This window comes from Alexandromys fortis, unplaced genomic scaffold (assembly GCF_014885135.2).
Source record: "Alexandromys fortis isolate MF-2015 unplaced genomic scaffold, M_Fortis_MF-2015_v1.1 scaffold_40, whole genome shotgun sequence".
In the NCBI taxonomy this organism is placed as follows: Eukaryota; Metazoa; Chordata; class Mammalia; order Rodentia; family Cricetidae; genus Alexandromys; species Alexandromys fortis.
In genome coordinates, this window is record NW_026067966.1 from 1038315 (window position 1) to 1059643 (window position 21329).

The following is a 21329-nucleotide window of genomic DNA, read 5'->3' on the forward strand; positions in this document are numbered from 1 at the left end:
ATTTTCTAGCTACCTACTGTTGACAGGGGTGTCTGTCCTACAGACATTCAGTCCCAAAGAAATGCACAGAGGCCTACATTAATTATAAACTGGTCGGCCTATTAGCTCAGGCTTCCTTATTTACTAATTCTCACATCTTACACGTAATTGTTGTCTGTGTTAGCCACGTGGCTTGTAGCTTTATCAGTGAGGCATTCTCATTTTGCATCCTCTGCATCTGGGTAACAACTATAGACTCAGCCTTTCCTCTTCCCAGAATTCTACTGTTCTAGTCACCCGGTCTGTACTTCTTGCCTTGCTACTGGCCAACCAGCATTTTATTAAACCAATACAACTAACAAATCTTTACAGGGTACAAGACTATTGTCCCACAGCAACCTAGCTTCCTTTATTTTTTTTCCCTGTCCTTATCAGAGAAAAACAAACAGAGAAAACAAAACAAAAACTTTGTTTTGAAGAATTCCTTATAATGTAAACATTAAGTCCTAACTTAGTTTTAACTCAGAGAAAGTAGAAATGAGTGTATAATGCTCGATGAGGGAAACCCAGGTATGAACCTATATGGTGGCTGGAACCATTTTTATACATATCTAATTTTTTTATTCAAAATCTAAAACCTAAAACACATGGCGTCTCCAGGGTTCAAAGTCAGGGTATTTCTAGCAACTTTATAAATGATCTTTCAAACAACTCATCTTATTAAATAATGGAAATACTGAGTACATAAGGAGACAGCTGGCTTAAAGAGCTTCAGAGTTGGAGGACACATCACATCATAGCAGTACAGGAAGTTACCTTCATGCAAGGTTGGAATTTCTCCTCTCTCTGGTATTACCTTACACGTTGACTGCCAATTCGCAAAGAGGCAGGGAATTACTGGTGCCAGTGTGAAGAACTGGAAACTGACTTTCCGTTGAATTGCATCATTCCTTCTCAGCTGTGCAAGCAGGAAGTGAGATCATTCATATTCGTTGGAGATAGACAAGCGAATATGTCATAAGCAGAAAGAAACTCAGCCTGCTTAAACTCAGAAAGGTCACTTGCCAGCTTAAATCTTTGTAGAATTTTTAATATGAGAAGTAGAAAGTATATGGTACAATAGATAAGTAGTAAGCAAATAACAGCAAAGTAATAGAAAAGGCATAGAGATTTTTAAAAAAGTTTATTTGATATAAAAAATAAACTAATGAGTTGGAAGACTTTAGAGATTACCTAGGGTCAACCAGATGACTCTGTGGGTAAAGTTCCACTCAAGTGTGTTCACATGAGTCAAGGTACAAGGAGAGAAAGTTATCCTCTGACATATATATATATACCTGTGTTCCACACATACAACTACTGCTAATAAACATCCATTTTTAAAAAGAAGATCTAAATTAATCATGCTTAGGAACCCAAATAAACAAAGATGATTAAAACTAAAGATGTTTATATTTTCTTGAACAACATTTTCACTTTGACTAGATGTCTATTTTTACTTTTTATTTAAAGTAACATATAGTAGAAAAGATACTTTCAGAGCCCATTTGATTATTTTCTTCTACACTGTAAGTACAAAGCTAAATATATGAACCAAATAAAATAGTGTTATTTCTCTCCAACAAGCATTCTATTCAGCAGCTGGGAAACATTGCAGTCACATTTCATGGTCCTCAGATGGATGAATTGATATGATGGCAAAAGCAAAGTTTTAGCATGAGTTCTTATCTTCTTTCCTGGGAAGCTGCTTCCACAATCAGTCAAATAACATGTTTTACCAGATACTTCAAAGGAGTGTTCTTGGTTTTGTTTTTTTTTTTTAATCTTATTTAGTGCATTTACTTCCAGTTCTTTAGTACCAACTTCCCAGAGAGCAATTAAATATGTCAACCACTGGCTAAACTGTATCCCCATCTCTTGATAACCTAACAATCCATTCTACTATGACCACAAAAAGGTCAATCAAGTGTGAAATTGAACACAGAACAGTATAGTCTCTATAGGAACCCTCATACTTGTTCATCATGGGACTGTTTCATCAGGATGCTTTTCAACTGTTAGTCATCCTTAGTTATAATTGCATCAGTATTCTTGGAGGAAAATGTTGACAAATTTTGGCAAAGTCCTGTCTGAAATCTAGCAATTCCCTCTATTGTTTTTTTCTTTTCATCCTAAAACACTATTCCTGGTCTGGGAATGGTGGCTCACACCTTAAATCCTAGGATTTGGAAGGTAGATCCAGGAGGATCAATGTGAGTTTGAGGCCAACCTGGTCTACAGAGAGTTCCAGAGCAGCCAGAGCTATTACACAGAGAAACTCCAAAATCAAAGACAACAAAATACTATTTCAAGAATTTTAGAAAAATGAGGCACTAATTCTATTTCTTATTATTTCACGTTTTATTTTACTTATAGTCTTTTTTAAAATTTGCATTATTTACACCAAGAGGCCCATCTGGGAATGATCTTAGGTCTCTCATATTTTCTAGGACAATCAAAGCTCCAAAGCTTCAAATTTGCATTTACGTTGGGGACCTCTGATAAACAGGATCTTATTTAGCTTATGCTGTGGAGTGATCTTTCACTAAACTCAACCTGAAAATGAACAGAAGACTAGTTATAGTAGTTATGATATGATGATGTTGCTGATAGAATCATATGTAGCTGAACTATTCTCTAAAAAGGACTCTGCTGGGCACACAGTTCCCTGATATTTCTAGATCTATGTTGTACAGTAATCTCTGCCCAAAATGTGATCATATGGAAGGGCATATTTTAAATGCAGTTCATAATATACAATGTATTCTGAGACAGGTCAACAGAAGTCTCTAGCTTGACAAAGAAGTCTTGTAATAAGATATGATGGAGAACCTCTACTTTGAAGCTACAAACAGTGCTATGATTTTCAATTCTCCTTGGGAAGAAAATGGAAAATCTGCTGATACCAAAGCTATATCAAGAGCAGTCACTGTGAATCCCCAAGATTCTATATTCAAGCAAGGGATCTCATTCTTAATATTAATGCTCTCAAGTTACCTACCATCTTAAAATTCTTCACAATTTTATCTTAGACTTTTTGCTTTATATATGAAATCTGTTAGAGATCAACAAAGATCAAAGTGTGTTTGATCTCTTTCTTCTTATTCATATTTGGATGCATTCCTTTTACTCATGTTTAGTTTTCTTCTCTCATTCATCAATTGGTCTCTTTTCTCCCATTCATGGATAGTTTCTTTACTTTCATTTCTGCTTAGTTTTTTGACGCTCATTCATATTTAGTCTATTTCCTCTCATTCATGTTTGGTATCTTTCCTCTCTTTTATGTTTGATCTTTTCCTTCTCTTTCATGTTTTATCTCACTCCTCTCATTTATGTTTGTACTCTTTCCTATCAGCATATATGGCTTCCTGCCTGTCTGAGACAAGCCTGTAGCTATCAGCCTTGCACAGAAATCCTTCCTCCATCCCAGAGTTAGGGCACATGTGTGACTTCGGGTGTGGAGTGAGCATGGGCACATCAGAAAGGGTGGTTGTGGTCCCTGATGCTTTCTGAAGATACCAAGCTCAAAAGGACGTAACGATGAAATAGCAAATAATGTATCAACAATTTGAGGGGAGGAGGGAAAGAGAACAGACTGCGTAAAAAGTGTTTTCCTGATTAAGCAAGGAAAATTGCAATTCTAAAATAATTTTATATTAGCAAAAAGTCTGAATATAATACAATGTCTTACACACCCAACACCTAGTTAAGTAGTGGTGGAATGGGGATTTTTTTCACCCAAGTTTAGATGGTCCTGGGACTGATGGTTATGGATGTTAACAACATCACTGTTATTTTTCTGGACTGGGGTATTACAAGGGCAAACAGTTGACACCAAATACACAAATAAACAAGAAAATATGAAGACAAAAGATTGACTTTCTTGTTTTGATTATGCAAAGGTTCATTCTTATACCCAGTACAGGGGCACACACTATAGCTTCTTACTGCACAGGAGACTGAGTCAGGAGGACCTTGAGTTCAAGATCAATTTGCCCAAATGGCTGTATTCAACTCATTTTAAAAGACTTTTCAAGATAATAAAATAACTCAGCTTTGCCTAGCACCCCATCAGAGAAAAGGTGTACCTTTCAAACAGGGAAAACAAACCCAGTTCCAGGGGGCTCCTTAGAGAGAAATAACCAAGGATGTCCCTTCCTGCGTCTAAGCTGATTTTCTCTAGCTGAAAACTAATTTTTCCATCTGTCGTCAATGTTGTCACTATTGTCAGAGCACCTTCGGCAAGAGACCTACCTAATCATCGCTCTTCAATCTGTGTGCACTTAACGCCTGTTCAAGTTTAATAAACCGGAACCAGATTCATCTTCGTGGAATGTCAGTCCCATCTTCGTTTCCTCCAGTCATCAGAATCAGGAATCCTGAGCAAAGATGACTAAAGGAGCCCAAGGCTGGACCCACCCGCCTCCGCACACCTGAAACCTCTCGCCAAAGTGTGCCGTCACAGGAAAGAGGCCGGCATTGCACTGCAGGACTGAAAGACAGGTCTAAGGTCACAGAGCTCCAGCTCTAGATTTCTGCAAAGGGAAAAAGGAAACGCACCTGAACTCTGACAGCACACAGTTCTGCCGACTCTCCAGTTCACACCTCTTTCAAGATTCGTTTCTCTCACCCTTAGAAAGATGGCAGAGTGCTAAAGGCAGTGTGTTTGTTGGGGGCGGGGTTGCTTTGATGCTTTCCAGGCATTTCATTGCCCTCCAGGGCTCTATGTCTTGTGCTTCTTGAAGTTGTACTGAACCTGAATCTGGAATCCATTACCTTTTTATTTTTTTATTTTGTGGTTTGGTAGAAAATTATTTTCAAACGGGTAGTATTCAAAATTAGAACCATGTTTGCTCAGGCTGAGACCACAGAGCAGAGCAAAGTCGCCTATGCTGGAGTGATTGAGTGACGCTATTCTGCTTAAGTGGCCTTGTAGACTCCTCTACTTTTCCCTTTGACTTTTAAATGTTGCAAATACATTTCTTCTTCTACATATATAACATATCTTGTGAGTGTGTGTGTGTGTGTTGTGTTAAGATGTGACTGGGGTCAGAGGAAAGATTTGATTCCTAGAGGGGGAGAAAGGAGACATATAATATGGGACTCACCCTTGGTGACATTGGAGTTGAGACCAGGGAAACTTCCCCCAAGCAAATTCTGGCAGGAAAATGTTTGCTGTGCCTTTCTGTTTCCACAGCATACATGCGACCACACTGATGCTCAAGATAAAATCGGCTTAGGTCATCTAGAAGAGTCACTTTACTGAAAGCACAGCATCAAGCCACAAATGTAATTTAATAAGAAAGAAAAAAATGTCCAACGCTATTCTCTTTTCTTTTGACAACACAAAAACAGATCATTCTAACATGAAAATGACATATGGGCTGATGAGAAAGCTTAATGGTAGAATGTTGCTTAGCAATGGTAAGACCCAAGGTTCAAGAGAAGCTAAATAAGAAGGTGAACCCAAAGAAAAACATATAGGCATCCTCCTGAATATTAACCTTCATCAGGTGATGAAAGGAGACAGAGACAGAGACCCACACTGGAGCACCGGACTGAAATCTCAAGGTCCAAATCAGGAGCAAAAGGAGAGAGAGCATGAGCAAGGAACTCAGGACCGCGAGGGGTGCACCCACACACTGAGACAATGGGGATGTTCTATCGGGGACTCACCAAGGCCAGCTGGCCTGGGTCTGAAAAAGCCTGGGTTAAAACCGGTCTCGCTGAACATAGCGGACAATGAGGACTACTGAGAAATCGAGAACAATGGCAATGGGTTTTTGATCCTACTGCACGTACTGGCTTTGTGGGAGCCTAGGCAGTTTGGATGCTCACCTTACTAGACCTGGATGGAGGTGGGTGGTCCTTGGACTTCCCACAGGGCAGGGAACCCTGATTGCTCTTTGGGCTGATGAGGGAAGGGGACTTGATTGGGGGAGGGGGAAGGAAATGGGAGGCGGTGGCAGGGAGGAGGCAGAAATCTTTAATAAATAAATAAATAACAAAAAAAATTAAAAAAAGTACACAGATTTTGTCAATGTTAAAATAGATATCTTATATGTGGGTTAAAGGTTCATTTTCTTCTTGCAAATGTCTGCAAAGTGACAGGAAAGCTATATGGCAAATTCTAAGGTGGAATTCAAAATCTGTCATCAGTGAAATTAGATAGAACGGGTCATTCTAAAACATAAAAACTTTTGACCTCAGAACCCTTTTATTTTCTGATATTTATTGAGAATGTTCCAGGACTTTTATTTCTGTGGTTTGTACTATTGATATTTAATAAATATACCACACAAAAGGTCCATTAGGAGTTTATTAGTACAGTTAAAATCAACAACAAACTTCCTAAATTTAATGAAGTCTTGTGGTTTGAATGAAAATGGCCTCCATAGGCTCAACAAGATTGGCACTATTAGGAGGTGTGCCCTTGCTGGAAAAAAATGTGTGTGGGGAGTCAGTTTTGGTTGAGGCTTCAAATGCTCAAGACAGGCCCAGTCTCACTTTCTTCCTGTTGTCTGCTGATTCAGATATAAAACTCTTACCTGTCTCTCCAGCACCATGTTTGCCTGTGTGTCACCATGCTCATTGCCATGATGACAATGGGGAAACCTCTGCACTATAAACCAGACCACAATTAAATGTTTTCCTTTATAAGAGTTACTGTGGCCATGGTGTCTCTTCACAGCAGCAGAAACCTGATTAAGACAAATAGAAAAATATAAATATCTTATATTTTAATATCTTGTAAATAAAACAAATGCAGTGACAAGAATGTTCTGCTTCATGTCTTTTAAAAATTTTTATTTCAGAGTGGATCTTTCTCAGTTGTTGTTGCTCCACATGACAGCTATCTCTGCAAGCATCTTGACAGCCCTACATAGAAGCCTGCTTTATTATTGTCCTAAGTGGGTCTTAATCCAGTCAACTACACAGTCATCATTGAGCATCTTTGCACTTACCAAAACATGCTATACACTTAATGATGAGATTATTTAGTTAATCTATTAGGTGCCATGAGGAAATATCAACTTTTGTTTACGACAATACCAGTTTTTGAGTTGGATAGAAGAAAGAGTCTCTATACTCTTGGTTAATATAGAAAAGAATGATTAACTGTAGGCGTTAGCATGGTGATAACTGCAGCTGGGGATCAAATGCATCCTGTAGCCACGGGTTGGAAGGGTAGTGTGATGGTGAGATGCTGAACTCCCAGGAGATTTCACACTAGAGAGAGTAGCTTTGACCATGACTATGACTATGCCCATAACCACGTTAGGCTACATATTCAAATAACTTGTAGTTAATTCTTGAGAACAAGGAGGAGGTAGCATGGAATGACATAACCAGAAGTGATACTATGACCTCAGAGGAGTTTAGAAGGGCATGTGGGAACTTCTGAAAATTCACAGATAAGATGCCTGCATTATAAAATGACAGGCATGTCCCCAAATCAACAGTACACTACAAATAGCTTCTGCGAGTCAACTGTGTTGCCAAGGACAAAAGAAGGCTGAGATCATAACTGGCCATGTTCCCTTCTATGACTGAATATATGTGATTACAAAGACGAATGGAGAGAGAAGATACTGTAGAAGACCATACTATATTGTGAAATTACTGAAACAATATTTTAAGGGTAAGAATAAAATTGAGTTCTGCTTCTCAACGTAGAGGACTATCGTGAGTAATCATTTTTGTCTTGTTTCATTTAACCTCTTATTATGGCAAACACCATTCTTCTACCTTAGAGGATCATTTCTGTAGAGCACACAAAATGTTTTTATTTTCTTAATTTTGCTGTATGATAAGGCCTCTCTTGGGTATATCAGATTGATAAGGTTGGAAGTGGTTTGGATCTTTTCCCTTCTTCTTTCCTTCATTTTCCCTGTTCCTTCCCCCTCCTTTCTATCCCTACCTCCCTTCTTCCCTTCCTCCCATCTGTCTTTTCTCCCTCCCACTCTTCCTTTCTCCTTCCCTTTTTTCCTTCTTTCCTTTTCTTTCTTTTCTCTCTTTGTTTCCTTCCTTTTTTCTTTCCTTCCTTTCTCTCTTTCTTTCTATCATTTTTTTCTGTTCAATCTCATTCACCTTTCTCATTCTCCTTTTCTTCAATATCTCCATGTACTATTGGAACACTCAGAACAAGCATATCAATGTATCTTTAATAAAATAGTCATTAAAATTTCCATACTGATGCTATCCACTTATGTGCCCCTCTTTATTACTTTTATACTTTATACATTTTAAAAATGATAGATATGGTGTTTTATTAGTGAAGCACTTCAAATCTCTTTTGGAAAAAAAGCAATTTACAAACAAATTAATAAAAAAAACCCAAGTTCACTTGGTATAGAAAATTGTCCCTAAACCAAGTTAGCATGAACTCTGAAACCACAATGTCTATGTTTAAATCCTACCCTTCTCACTTAGTTTCTAGCAAATTTTGGGCATATTTTCTGAGTGTCAGATTTCTCATATGTGAAAAGGGATTAATAATAATGCCACACCTATGATCACTGGGATTAAGTGTCTTGCTGTCTCTAATTCAGAACGTTGACTAACATGTAGTAAGATATCTTTCAGTACCACCCATTATTAATGCTAATCTTTCCATATCAAGCTATGTAATGTAAGGTTTGGACTTAGAAATAATGTCCAGGAAATCACACAGCCTGGGAATTATAAGGGCTTACTTATGAATAATGAATGGTTCAGGATCCAAAGAGAGTTTAAATATTATCCAGCATAGCCTTCTTACTTTACATAAAGAAAACAAACGTCTAAGGTCCTGAAAGCCTGGGAGGTTAGCTGGGGTCATCTACTCCTAGGAAATGGCAATCATTTTTCTAAGAAGCAGGGGCCAGGCCCAGAGACTATGGGGGGAAAAAGGCACCAGGATATTTTACAAGACCTTTTCTACTTCCCACAAATTGTAATTCTGCTCATTATTATTCTTTTCGGGCACAGGCTTGGTGCTAAATTAGAACCATTTGTGATGTGGTAGATAAACAGCTAAAGTCAGAAAACCTGGTGCAGTGTTTCCTACATCCAGGCTTTGACCCTTGTCTGTGCTCTTTCCCCATCATTGTGAGGTTAAAAACATCTTTTAGGGCACTCTGTTTCTATTGGCTAAGGAATCAGTCATGCTAACCTCAGGCTTTGATCCCCAACACGGCCCAGGACACATTCAGGCAAATACAATCAGTATTCTACAGTCACCATTTGCGCTTGAACACAGCCAGCAAACCATGGCACACACTTACAAAGTCACCACCCACTTATGGAAGCTAGCAATAAACAAAGAATGATGGGCCAAGATCAGTAATCACCATTCCAAATCCAAGTCATTAATCCACTCACAAGGGTCACCTGGGTCTCCTCTAATAACAAACACATGGTAGGCACTCAGGGAACTCAGGCTGAATATTTCTCATTGTGGTGGCTTGAATGAGAATGGAACCCGTAGGTTCATATGTTTGAATACTTGATGCCCAATTGGTGGAACTCTTTGGGTAGAATTGGAAAGTGTGACCATGTTGGAGGAGGTGTATCCATTCCTCAGTATGGGTTTTGATGTTTCAAAAATCCTCACCATTCTCAGTTAGCTCTGTCTCTATACTCTGGCCTGTGGTTAAGATGTAAACTCTCAGCTACCACCCCAGCACCATGGCTGCCTGAATGCTGCCATGCTCCCTGCCATGATGGTCATGAACTTACCCTCTGAAACTACAAGCCCGCATTAAATGTTGTCTTTTATAAGTTGCCTTCATGGTGTTTTATTGTAACTAAGCCACTCATGAAGCCGTTACCCATCATCATGCCCCCAAAACACAATGACAACTATGGTAAGTGCAGAAACAAAAAGAGGCATTCGAACTGTGTGTAAGATAAAATTTTCACCACCTCAAAAGGATGAAGAATCACTGCATATGTGCATGGCACAATGATCTTGTGCCATGTAAAGACTTTTCACTTGTATTGCTTTAATAAAATACTGATTGGCCAGTAGCCAGGCAGAAAATGCAGGCAGGACAACAAGAACAGGAGAATTCTGGGAAGAGAAAGGCACAGTCTGCAGTCATCACAGAGGAAGCCAAACACAGAGGAAGCAAGATGAGAATGCCTCACTGATAAAAGGCACCAAGCCACATGGCTAACACAGACAAGAATTGTGGGTTAATTTAAGATGTAAGAGTTAATAAGACGCCGGAGCTAATAAGCCAACCAGTTTATAATTAATGTAGACCTCTGTGTGTTTCTTTAGGGCTGAATGGCTGCAGGACAGAAAACCCCTGTCAGCACTTATGGCATGGAGTTGAGTGCAAGACTGAGAAACTGGAGCCAGAGAGTTGAGGATGCTTCAAGATGAGAAGACAGTATATAAAAGGCCACATGTGTGAACTCAAAATAAAAGGGAGATGACCTGGAGAGTGAGGCACAGGGCACTGTAGACCTGGGTACAGCTCATCTCAGCTCTGTGTAAGGTTAATGCAAGAAACAGGTTTTCTGAGTGACATCAGCATGCAATCCCCTCCAATTAACTGCATTTCCTGCATATTCTTGAGCACATGGGGAAAACTCCAAAGGCTTGGTTCAGGCAGTCCCTCTTAGTTTAAAATACACAAAATCATTGCCAGAAATCTTAACCTGAAGCTATCCATAATGTCTCTTCTAGAATGATGTCCCATTTCCTACTAGAAAACAACTTAGACAATGCAGTTGTCATCATCATTAACCTTGGATAACACAATCACAATGATACAAAATCACACAAACTGTTTCTTGCCAGATGGCATATTTTTTAGTAGAAATGGCTTCATAGCTTGCCTGCTGTTAGTGGGTACTTCATAACATATTATGTCTTCTGAGGATAATTTTCACTAGGGAAACTAACAATGTAATTCTCTTTCTTTTTCCTTTTCTCCCCTTAAATGAAAGAGCAACAGAAGTAACTTTTTGGGTGTGTATACATGTGTTTGTATAGGCAAGTTAAAACCAGAGAATAACCTCAACGGTCATTTCTCAGGTGCCACCTACCTTTTTGGAGAAGCAGCAATGTGAGATTCCCCTCTGTATGCTGTGAATACCATTGGTTAATAAAGAATCTGTCTTGGGCCTGGCAGGGCAGAATAGAGGTATGCGGGGAAAACTAAACTAAATGCTGAGAGAAAGAAGGTGGAGTCAGGAGACACCGTGTAGCCATCACCAGGAACAGACGAGCCAGTAAGGCACAGCCACATGATGATACACAGGTTAATAAAAATGGGTTAAATTAAGATATAAGAGCTAGCCAATAAGAAGCTAGAGCTAATAGGTCAAGCAGTGATTTAAATAATATAGTTTCTGTGTGATTATTTCAGGAGTCTGGGCAACTGGGAAACAAACAAGAGGCCTCCTACAACAAATTGGTGTTCCAATGTGTGCTAGCTAAATGCACATAAAACCTGAGAGGAAAGGTATGCTAGACACTAAAAAACAAAGTTTAGCCACATTTTTTGCATTTGAATGGGCTCTGCTTGCTGGAGGCATGCTGCAGCTCCTTTAAAAGAAGTCTTCCTGATTCAGTGGTAAGGAAAAAAAGAAAAAGAAAAAACACAAGGTTTTGAAAACATTGCTTTCTGGGCCATGCTTCTAACATGAACTCTGACCCTTTAAGGGGTAAGCTACAGAGCATTTAAATGGGTTTTGTGAGCAGAGTGCTACAACTTGCTTAATGATGACATAGACCTAAGTAGTGCCTGAAATGGGGCTGTGAGCATGGCTTGCACTAAACAGAGCTCCACCCTGCCATGTTTGACTGAACAAAGCCAAAGGCAAAGCAGCCTTAGTCTTAGTAATGACACTTAGAGCTTTGCATTTTAAGAAGTGGTACAGGTCAGAAAATAGTTACAGATACACAATTAAGACAGATTCAGATAAAAAAGACCAACAAATGGGTCACAGTGTTGGATAAATGAATGTAGCCTTGGAAGAGAGAAGAAAAATATAGACAGTTATAAAAGGAAGTAAATGGTTTTTAAAAAAATAAAACAAAGTCTTTAAAGAGACAGAGTATAGAGAATTATAGATTAAAAGGAGAAAAGAAAAATAAACCATGTAAAGATGGAATATACACAGAGTCTGGATTCTGTATATTATTGTGTTTTATTTGAATTTTTTGACTGCAGAGAGATATTTGATTCAGGGAGCTGCTAAGATACACAAACACAAAGGTATCTTGACTTCAAAATTTGGGCCTAAGGATATTTTGCTTTGAAAAAGTGGTTCTGCTTTTGTTTACACAGAGGATGAGAACCTGTGGAATTTTTCCTGACTATTGTGGTTTGATGAACCAATATCACCCAAAAGTTCTCTGTGAAAACCCCTAAAAGGAAAATATTTAATTCAACAAAAAACAGAAAGCAGTTTGGAGAGAACTACATTCAAATTCCCAAATATTGTTTATAAATGTTTGTTTACATTTAAAGGGGAATATGCTATAGATATGAACACTTTGCATTGATATTGACCTTGTTTTATTGATACAAATTTAAGATCAATTTTGTTATATGTATATTTCTGCTCTTGATTAGGGTACTGTGCAACTCAGTTAAAAATGTAATGTCTAGTTAAGAAATACAGGTTAATAGGCAAACATCTATAATAGTCAAGTGTCTAGTCATGTTAGTTAGGTTTTCTAGATATATAGAGATATAGTTTACTTAGATAGGTATTCTTCAAATCTTTCAGAGACCTTCAGAATATGGCATTTAAAACATTTTAATAATTTAGGACATTTCATGACAATGAGACACATCTGCTCCTGGCAGCACCAATTACTTCAAGAGGAAGATGTTCCTTATGGCATTGGTTAGCCATATGGGCAAGAAACTGCTCTTGCCTGGACTGCTTGTTCTTATGCTGTATGAAATGGACATGCAGGACCCACAGAGAAATGATGGCTGAACTTGCTTAAAAGGTGAGATGATCCTTCAAGGTTCCTGCTTTATGAAAGAGTCTGCCAGACATTCTGCAGGAAACAGAAGAAAGCAACTGATGGGCTTTGCCATTACAAGGCAGAACAGATCTTCAAATTTTCTGCTTTATGGAAAAGTCTGCTGGATAGTATGGGCCTGTGGGCCAAAGATTAGAATGCCCCCAATGTTACAGAAGAACTTTGGGTAACTGTCCAGGCAGCAAGATGTCTCCGTCAATTCTAGAGATTTGGGAGTTGCTTACAATGTACTTCCTGTTGACTTAGGTAATATTATATCCTTCTGGAGTCTTTGATGGAGTTGAAGAATAGATAGTTATAATTATAGTTTTCTTTAGTTATCATAAAAGATAAAGTAGATATAAATATTGTAAGTGTAATTCTTGCTTGATACCTGTGTTGTTATGTATAATTTTACTCTGTTAAAGTTAAAACCTTCCTTTTTAATTAGACAGAAAAAGGGAAAAGAAAAGGGATATCCCTCCGGAACATGTGAATCTGTTATAGGATAACAAATAAAGAAACAAGCTACTTCCTGTTGACTTAGGTAATATTATATCCTTCTGGAGTCTTTGATGGAGTTGAAGAATAGATAGTTATAATTATAGTTTTCTTTAGTTATCATAAAATATAAAGTAGATATAAATATTGTAAGTGTAATTCTTGCTTGATACCTGTGTTGTTATGTATAATTTTACTATGTTAAAGTTAAAACATTCCTTTTTACTTAGACAGAAAAAGGGGAAATGATATGGGAAGTCCTACTGTACATGTGTTTCTTTTATTGGCTAATAAATAAAGGAACTTCTTTGAGCCTATAGCAGTGCAGAACAGAGACAGACTGGAAAAATTAAACTGAATGCTGGGAGAAAGAAGGTGGAGTCAGAGAGATGCCACATAGCCACAGCTAGGAATGAATGATCAGTCTCTTACAACAAAGCAGTCCCTCACTGGCCTGGATGCTGTCAAATACGTTATCCTGGATAAGTGTACAGTAAGCTACAGCATCTTCCTGTTTTTGCCTCCCCAGCTTTGGGGTTGCAAGCATCTACCTCCGGCCCTGTTTTTTTAATTGTTCTTTTTGTTTTGTTTTTAATGGGGTTTGATGCATGAAACTGAGATCCTCATACTTGCAAAGTGACCCCTACACTAACTAAATCATCTCTGCAGCATCCAGAAGGGGGTAACTTTTAAATGAAATGTCTATAGACATTCATACTTCCACTTTAGATGATTTCTATTTATAAGGTATAATGACATACTCATTAGCAAATGGGGAAATTTTTGGAACACACACCACTCATTTCCCAGTCACACCAGCATGGAAGGGTGATCCTAACAAACACTCTGGGCCCATCCCTTGCTGTCCTCTATTCCAGCAATTCCCATAGACTTTGAAATAGAACTGCAGAAGAGAAAGCCACACAAAGGAGCCCTAAGGTTTCTCCCTGGAATGGCAATCGAATAGTAAAGTTTAACATCTGTTCTTAAGTTAAGAAGCCAAAGTTATTTCATCAAAAGGAGATGATAGGAACAAGCAAGAGTGCACTATCTGGGTGATTTGCACAAAAGAACTGATGACAGCTCTAAGAGATCCTGGAAATCACGAGGTTTAACCGGACGGTAAATTATGGTATGTTGACCAACGTCTTACTAAAGTTACAAAAATTGTCACGATGCCATTCAAAGTAAGTTGGAGTAGATGAAACATTTGATTATGTAGCATTATGTGAAACAGCACACTGGTTGCAATAAGGGGGTCTCAAAAACAGAGATCCAACAGTTCAGAATCAACTAATATTTTTTATACCTTCAGTAATTTTTTTTGATCTTCTAAATATATGGACACAGCAGTAGTATGTCACATGTGCAATCTCTCCCTCCTTACAGTTTCCAAATCCAAGGGTATTCTGCATTTTTACACTGAACACACAAGCTGAAAAATTAACAAAAAATGAAAGAATAATGTTATGAGATGCTCTCATTCCAAGTAACAAAAAGATGACCCCTGACCTGTCTTCCAGCACCCTCCATACAAAGACTGACTAGGATCTGACTCTCAGTCTAGATTTGTGTAAAGCGAGAGAAATCAATTCCCCTACCCTCACTATTCTTATTTGAATAAGAATATTAAATGTTATTAAAATGCATAGAGAAGCCCGAGATATTATTTACGTTTCTGGTTCTTTACTCTATTTTTCCTCCCCTTGACCTGGCATAGTTTTCTTCTTGACACTATGAAAAAACATCCAAACCAAAAGCAAGTCAGGGGAGGAAAAGGTTAATTCGGACTTATACTTTTAGGTGCCCATCCGTTGTTGAATAAAGTCAAGGCAGGAACCTAGATGCAGGAACAGTTTATCAAATCATTCTGGCTAATCCGCTGGCTTATGCTCAGCTTGCTTTCTTAAATCATCCAAGACCTAGGGATGGTATCACTCACAGTGGGCTGGGAACTCCCACATCAATCTAAATCATCAATTGGCCTCAGGCCAACCTGATCTCCGGAATTCCTCCACTGAAACTCCATGGGATGAATCTACAACTGTATGAAGTTGACAGCTAACTAGGAAACCCTCCTTCTTTGAATGACTAGGGAATCCTCCTTTGAAAGACAAAAGCTTTAGTATGGATTCTACGTTGTAATTGAACAACAGCAGTAAAAAGGTACTGCTGGGGTAGGTGTGCCCTAGAAGACAGCCGGATCAGAAGCATCTTCCTGACAATCCTAGATGAATGTATGCTGTGTCCTATGTTCCTTCACCTAGCTGCTAGATACAACATCAGGCTTGGAGATCAGACCAACTCTGAAGGATGGACATTTAGCAAAAGTGTCACCTAGCTCTCCCTCAATACAAATTAAGATAAGGATAATTGCTTTGCATCTGACTTTTGTGAAGCATAGAGTTAGAACATGACATAAGAAAGCATAGCCTGGTGTATTGGTGCACCCCTTAATCCTAGCATGGGTGAGGCAGAAGCAAGCGGATCTCTATGAGTTCAAGGTCAGCCTGATAGACATAGTGAGTTCTAGGCTATCCGGGCTTGCATGGTGAGACACTGTCTCAAAAAAACAAAATAAACAAAAAAATTCAATGTTTGGTATATGATATGCTGTCAGTTACTTGTTTCTATTTTCATCTTATTTAAATATTACTGTAATTCTGACAACATTTAGATTTTAGATTGATATAGTGGGGGAGTTTAGACACTAAGTTCTAAGAAATGGTCCAGGGGAGACATCATTTACACTCTGAGAAAAAGTTCAAATGGAAATGAACCACTTTGGGTTGTCACTCCAGCACAGGGGTTAAGACTGAAAGATAGTCACTAGTGGCTAGACCAGCAATAGCTGTCCTGATCCCAAGTTCTGTATTCTCTAGTTAGAGCTGAAACCTAATCTGTAGGAAGATGGAGATGTCACCTAGGAGATCAAGGGGACATATGGGAAGATGCCAGACAGAGTCTTTGTAAGTGAATGTCAGGTTGTGGAATCAGACTGTCCTGGGTTCAGTTACAGGTGTCTCTTTGTCCTTGTGGGTTATATCCCATTTCCTTCAGCTTTGCAGCATCAACTCTTTGTAATGACTGAATGATTGCTTACTAATAGGGTTCTGTCTGGATTCAGTGACATCATGTTTGTACTATTTTGGCTCTGTCAGGAAGATGGATGCAACTGGAGGACATCCTATTAAGCAAAATAAGCCAGACTCCAAAAAGACAAATGCCAGTTTCCTTCATTTGTGAATCCTAGGGTACATATGGGTATGTAGAACCATGTATGTACTGTGGGATCTAAAAGTAGAAATGATGCTGTCTGGGAGGAGAAATGGAAATAACATGAGAGAAGGTCAGTAAGGGGAGGGGGGATCTGATTAAGGGTGAACAAAGTACATGGTATACTTGTATGATTCTGCATTTATTAAATCCATCAATTCATATAATGAATATACGTCAATAGAAATATATTTGATTTTATCAGCAGTCTAGCTATTGCCCCTGCTCAATAGAATCCCATAGCTCAGAGAGGTCACTACACTGAACATTAATGAAACATCATCATCTTGCTCCTAACTACACCATAGGGACATATGTATAAGGCCCATAGAAACGAGCTTTGAAGTTCCCTTTCTAGTATATTTTTAGTCTTTAAATAAAGTTTTAGAAAATCCTTAAAGAAAGGCAGAATACCTTAGGTCCTACTCCCTTAAACAGTCCTGTTAAACTACCACCACTGTTCCAGAAATCAGCATTACTTAGGTTGACCGACAGAGAGACCAGCGTTAGTCTTACCAATATTACTAAGCTGAAAGCAATTGCAAAGCTCATTAAATTTTCAGAGGGGGGAAAAGAGAAGTAAAACTTTTTCCAAGTTTTCTGACAGGAGCCAATATTGGGGAAAAAAAGGGGTAATTTATCTTTTAAAAAATGGAAATTTTAATCATAATCTAACGAAGTCTGACCTTTAACAGAGATAATTGAATAGCCAGCCTGGAAAAGCAATCTAGAGGAATAAGTTCTCCAGGTTCCAGCAGCTAACAGGAGATTGACTATTATCCAGTGCTGGTCTGGGCTTATCAGAGCAGAATACCATTAGAGCAGTTTTGCAAATACTGGCAAAAGACTCTTTTCCTTGGTGAGTCAAAAGAATCTAATTCTTCAGGACAGTGCAGAAGAGGCCTAACCACGCACCAGTGTCTTACAACCCGAGCATCATTGGCAAATCCCAAATTCTGACCTTCAAAAGATTCCTCTCTTTGTGATGTGGGGATTTTAGTTGGATCGTATGGAGCTGCTTGGATATACCAGTTCTCTCTAAAATAACAAGGGTCACCACAAGGAAATTCTGGGCATTGGCTTAGAGTAGGGGTGGCTTGGCCTGAGGAACTTGGCCTTAGAATGTTGGCTAGTAGTGTCACATAGAAAGGGGCCATCCTGCCTGCTCTGAGCTGAATTTCTGAAATTCTCCAGCTACTTGCCCTTCATGGCTTCATTTCCAGCAACCAACAACTGAAAACAACAATAACCAGACAGACAAGAAAGGAAATGAAAGACAGGAAAGAATAAGTTCAAGGAATTTTTGGAATTTGATTTTTTGTTTTGTTGTGGTTTGCTTTTTCTGTTGTTGTTTTTTGTAAACTGAGTATTTCAGAACCATGTTTGTTTTATTTCACACAAAAAATGGTTCTGTTTTGCTTTGTGAGTAAGAATTTTGCTATGAAATTTATACTGATTAGAACTTTCTATGAAGCCTAGGCTAGCCTCAGATTCATAAAGTTTATCAGGTACTTTTTTGGATTATTGGAGTATGATATTATACTTAGGTCACAAAGATACTTGTTTTATTTATTGTATTTGTTTATGTGGCTATGGGGGGACAATACATGTTTATGCGGGTATGTGAAAGTACCATGTGTACACATGGTGTAGATGCCAGAGATCTATTTCACTTGTCTCCCCCAGTTACTTTCCACATTAATTTTGGAAATAGTTTCTCATTAAACCTGGAACTCATAGATCGGCTAGGCTGTCTGCCCATTCACCTCCAGGAATCTACCTGCCTCCACCTCACTAGGTACCACCATGCCCAGCTCTTATGTGAGTGCTAAGAATCTGAACTAGGTTTCTTAGCTTAGGCAGCACATACTTTATACCTAGAGTCATGCTAACTAAAGTACGCTTTAGTTTACTAAAGGAATTCTTACTTGCTCTTAACAATTCAAGCACTGCTCTGGATGGCCAATATGAGGAAGTTCAGACAATAACAGCTCCCTGAAGGGCAACAAAAGAAAATATGTTGAATTTGAAATTAACAGACCTGAAATGGAACCCTACTCTGTCTGTCTCAGCCATAAACCCAGAAACAAAAGTCGTTATTAGTATCAAGCTTATTGTAGGCTGACTTGGGTTTCCAGCTGCTCATTAATCCACAGTATCTGAGAATTGGTCTCAGTTCTAAAAAAAGTTCCTTCAAATCCTATGGAGATACAAAAACTATATTTACTCCAGATGGGGCACCAATGAAAGACCAAAGAAAGGATTCTAACCACATCTAATCTGGCAAATCAATGAGTTTATTACCATTGCTTACAGCAGCATGAATGGCTCTCAGGAAACATTATCACCAAGACAGCCCACCCCAGCACAGCAATGACTCAGGGACGCTACATTCCTGGAGCACTGATGCATACCCACACCCACCATCCCCACCCCCTGCTCAGTTATTCCACTAAAGAGAGAATCTCTTCCCCTGCCAGCTTTGTTCACTGCCTTCATAACTATGGAGAGAGATCTTGAAAAGCTTGTATTTTTTTTGTTTGTTTCCTGAGCCTCCTAATATCTATGAGCTTCCAGAACCCAGTAAATTCCTTAAGCTTCCTGAATCTTACACTCCTTCCTCCTCTCTACAGAAGAGAATGACTCAGTTGAGTGGAAATAATTACACAGAAAGACTTTAATTTGATGGCTAGTGTCCTTATAAAAGGAAGAAATCAAAGACACCACACACACACATGTGTGCACATGCGCACACACACAAAACAAGGCACAGAAGACACTAGAATGGTACAACCAAAGCCAAGTATCCACCGCTTGCCAACAGGAGACAAGAAGCTAGGAGATGCAGGAAGCAGAGACTTCCTCAAAGTCTCAGAAGGAACCAACCTTGACACTAGATGATCTCATTCATTCAGTCTCCAAATCTGAGGCAATACATTTCTCTGGGCTATGCCTCCACATCTGTGGTGCTTCATCATACAGCCCCAGAAAATGGACCCATGTCCATACCTGCAGTGGTTACTCACAGACAAAACATTGACAAGTTCCTGCTATTGATCAGTCAGCGGGATAGGTTCTGGGCATGCATGATCAGCTGTGTACTCACACTCTCGTGGTCTGTGCAATAAAGCATGGTCACTACTAATCATACACCTAATGCAAAGAAAAATGTAAAATATGTACAAGATTTCAAAGGCTACATAAAAATCATTCATCAATAGCTGTTACAGTTTATGTTGAGGACCTCATACTGTTGATATATTGAGGTAGAGTGTACAATTAAAAATGGACTTCACTTACTTCTTTGTGAAGTGTTTAATTTGGCTTCTGGAAAATTTTAAATTATATGGGAAGATGATATCATGGCATTCCTGAACACCATTGCCTAGAAGCTCTCAAGCCGTGACTGGAGTTGATTTCAAAGTATTATAGAATGTTAAGCAAATACAACTGTGAAGGTATGTTCCTCTGTATTTTGGAGTCCAAAAGAAGCTATCGTCACTGAAGGGGCATAAAATAACATCAGACGAGGGTGTGCGAAGGCTACCATCTCAATCCTCCTGAGAATTTCATCCAACATTTCTCTATAGAGAAGTGAGAGGAAAACAGGGAACCACCAGCAAAAAAATAATGAACATCTGAAAATCTGAAATACATGGATCCCAGCCTGCGTGGGCACTCACTGCATCTCATCCACTCATCCGTCATCCCCATGTTACAAATGAAGAAACTGAGGCCCGAGACAATAAGTTCTTCACTCAGAACAATACTGACTCGAGGTTTGAAAATAACCCCGGTGGAGTAGGTGGGAGCCATCTTGGAAAGGAGCTTAGACATTACACTAAAATGTAAAATAAGGCAGGAGGGCAGGAAGGCAGGCAAGAAGGTGCTCACAAGCATCTTTTGAAGACAGTAACGGGGTGTGAAGGATTTTAAATAAAAGCCTGAGCAAATCCATTTTGGGCTAGGGATCAACAGAAGCTCTGTGGGGCAAAAAGAGTGGTGGGGCTGAGATCTGTGTGCTCAAAGTCTGACCCTGGAATTAGGAGACCCATCTGAGGAGCTTCCTGTATGTCCTGTGGCATTCCAAAATAGACGGTTAGCGTCTGATGTTCAGAAGTGATTCGGGCTGGTCCTATTGAATCCAAGCTGTGGATAGAGCGTGGCTTTGCTTTCTTTTTCATAACTTTCTGAGCACGTCCAGGAGATGAGACCCTCCCTGTCACAGTCCCACAGGACCTGATGACAGTGGCAGAATTAACATGGAAGAAGGAAAAATAGAGACTTTGTGTCTTCCAGCCCAGATGCTGGGAGTAAGAGTGCTGGACAGGTTTTTATTTATCTCCACGTTCTAGCTCATTCTGCCACAGGCCTGACACACCTCATCCCTAGCATCCCCAGGATGAATTAATTCTTCCTGAATTCTGTCTTATTTCTAACATATGGACCGTATCACACCTTTCTCTCAAGAGTGACAGAGAAGAAATATCACTAAGGAAACAATGATTCTATTCTTAAAAAAAAAAAAAAAAAAAAAAAAAAAAAAAAAACACTCTCA

At 39.0% G+C, this 21329-nt stretch overlaps 1 long non-coding RNA gene across 2 annotated transcripts in view; it reads left to right on the plus strand.

Annotated features, from left to right (window-relative positions):
* The window catches only part of LOC126508761 (uncharacterized), a 355346-nt gene that overhangs the window by 87452 nt on the left and 246565 nt on the right, over positions 1–21329 (plus strand). For both annotated transcript variants that reach the window (XR_007593963.1, XR_007593962.1), the window contains exon 2: positions 5479–5589. This is a non-coding gene — a long non-coding RNA (uncharacterized lncRNA). The remainder of the gene's footprint in view (positions 1–5478; positions 5590–21329) is intronic.